The sequence below is a fragment of the Apis dorsata genome, unplaced genomic scaffold, assembly GCF_000469605.1.
Source record: "Apis dorsata unplaced genomic scaffold, Apis dorsata 1.3 scaffold_243, whole genome shotgun sequence".
Taxonomy (NCBI): Eukaryota; Metazoa; Arthropoda; class Insecta; order Hymenoptera; family Apidae; genus Apis; species Apis dorsata.
The window spans coordinates 109586-112268 of record NW_006263522.1 but is presented as its reverse complement, the minus strand read 5'-3'; the positions used below and the strand labels follow the sequence as shown (position 1 = coordinate 112268).

The 2683-nt window shown below is 33.4% G+C and overlaps 2 long non-coding RNA genes across 3 annotated transcripts in view; one reads left to right on the top strand and one right to left on the bottom strand.

The window, feature by feature from the left end:
• LOC116185655 overlaps positions 1-339 on the top strand; it is a 9019-nt gene extending 8680 nt beyond the window's left edge. For both annotated transcript variants that reach the window (XR_004150517.1, XR_004150518.1), the window contains one exon: positions 271-339. This is a non-coding gene — a long non-coding RNA (uncharacterized LOC116185655). The remainder of the gene's footprint in view (positions 1-270) is intronic.
• Positions 1-2683, bottom strand: part of LOC102680346 — a 39086-nt gene that overhangs the window by 13534 nt on the left and 22869 nt on the right. The window lies entirely within an intron of this gene.

The following is a 2683-nucleotide window of genomic DNA, read 5'->3' as shown; positions in this document are numbered from 1 at the left end:
TGATTCTATCTAGCATTTATCGAACAAACTTTATCTATATATTTTATATATATATATATATATATATATATATATGTAAATTGCACGTCAATTTTTGATTGATATTTATTACAAAAATTCTACTCGATGATGCAATTTTTTCACAAATAGATTTAAGAACCAAGTTTTTCCTTTTTTTAATTTTATTTTAAAAAAAATTGATGATACGAAATTTTTGAATAAGAATTTGTACAAATGTTTAACGTTCGTACAACTTTTTCTTTGTTACAGTGAAATTTCATTGGGATCAAAAAGTACAACTGAAGTTGCACTATGATTTTCAGTTCGAGGAAATTCAAGTAAGTGAATTCAATCTGTACTAATTAAAATGTTATTCCAATAAATAAAGTTTGAAAAGAAATCTTATTTTTTTAAACTATCATATCAGGAACAACATTTTAATTAAGACAAAATTTAATCTTTTGTTTTTTTTTCCCCTCTTAAAGATCTCTGATAAGTATTTAACCTAAACAAGGATCGTTATCTTTCTAATAATTATCAGAAAGAAATTTCAAAGAAAATCGAACTAGCAAATCTTTTATCAAATTTTTATTCATCATCTACTTTCATACGTACAAAAATGACAAAACTCCAATTAAAGAAAAAAAAAAAAAAAAAACCACGAGAGATCTAATTCTTTTCACAATTTAATTACGCACTTAAATCTCCAAGATTCATGATAAAAAGTGGGTGAAACACACAGTTGTCACTTTGCCAGAACAGGTTCAATTCACTTTCTACAGCTTCGTAAGCCTACGCCTCCATAATTCGCGTACAGGAATGAGATTTGATGCACACACGGCTGTAACTCGGGGAAAAACGGTCGTCTCGACCTTGTTTCTCCCCGTCGAAAGTAATACGTCGAGGGAGATGTTTCGAAGAAGAATTCCTTTGGGCTCATTGTCTGCCCGCGAACAATGGGGAATAAGCTAAACTCGAAGTGGGTGAATAGGTCACGAGTTACGCGATAGAAACGGAGCAGTCTCTTTCTCCTTGCAGAAAGGACCCACGACTGGTTAAATCGAAAGTTTTATAGGTATATATATATATATATATGTAATATATTTTTCTGTTCGTATGTGTGAAAGCTTATGGAATGATACGCTATTGAAATTCGTCGCTGATTGCCAGCTTGCTCGCTTTCGCCAGTGATATATGTACATATACTCAGCCGCATGTAAAACTTTCCGATTCGTTTCGAAATTGCTGTTCGTTTATGATATTATTGGAGGAGGAAAAATGGAGCGACGAATTTTTAATCTAAGAAAATTGAGCGTGAAATAGTATCGGTTATAAAGATTTATATCAAGTTTCTAATTTGATTCACGTTTTCGTCTCTTTTCATGGCTTTAAATTTCTCTTAATATTCTCGATACACGGCTTACTTTATTTTCAAACGTGTTGTTCGATTATTCAAATAATTACCATAAATTTGTTGTTTTCCAAGAAAAACAATTTAACTTTAAATTTTCATAATTGCAATTTCTCCCTCTGGCATCATTTTCCTCTATTTCTTCTTCCTCTTTCAATATCAGTTACAAAGTAACCATAGTTGTTATTAAAACGAGTTTCACGATATTAAATAATATTTTTCAGTTAATCAATAATAATAAGAACGAATATTCCAATTATTCCAAATAACGATCAATTCGAGTGAATTTAAAAATATTTCGGGAGAAAGAATAATCAGAAATTTATTTTAATAACATGAAAATTATATACAGGATAAATTTAAAAAAATTAAACGTTTGCATCGTTTCTCAAATTTTTAATTCACTGCAAGCATCTTTAAAAATGAATTTCCATTCCATTCTCGACGAATATCGTGATCAAGATAGTGCCTCGATCTATTTCTAATAAAATTCAGGTTCAACAGGTGCTGCCCTCTGGCCGGCCCTCCCCGAGTCAAGAGTCGCGGTAGATCGCGGCATCATTTAAATAACAGCTGCATCACGATCATCACGGTGGGCTCGTCGATGTGTGTACTCTCACTTTCTCTGCGATATTCCCGACGACCCGGTTTTTCAGGCGACACAGTTCGCTTCATCAAACGAGAAAGTGAACGTGTAGATCGCCACCTTCTCCTCCTCCCCCTCCTCCTCCCCTTTCTTCCTTCTTAATCTCTTTGAAAACCGGTGAAATCCTTCTTTGCGTGGGTGAGACCACGCAAAGAAGGCCACGAAAGCTTTTGTCCATGCAGTGTGTAACGCGGTGATCACCGTCCCGGAGGACTTATTATTACTTTCGAGAAACGACGGAGATAAATTTGCTCTCCACCGACTTCCTAGTAGAACGATGGAGAACAGAGAAAGCTTTGTCCTCGTTATTCGAAATCAGCTTTTGTCGCGTCGTTTTCTTGTTTTTAATATGACGTTGAGAATATTATTCTCGTCTCGGTCAAGGAGACGCAGTCGATAGTTTTTAACCGTGGAATCAAAAGGAACGTTTGTTAAACGTAGAAACGAATATATCTCAATTAGTTAGAAGATAAGACTGTTTCGATAAAAAAATTTGCTAATTGAAGATTACATAGTAAATATAAATGTAGTATAAATCGTTTTAATTTTCTTGGTTTTCTTTTTTTTTTTTTTACAGTCTAGCGTATTTAAACGCGCATATATTTTTTTCTTGAACATTTGTTGCA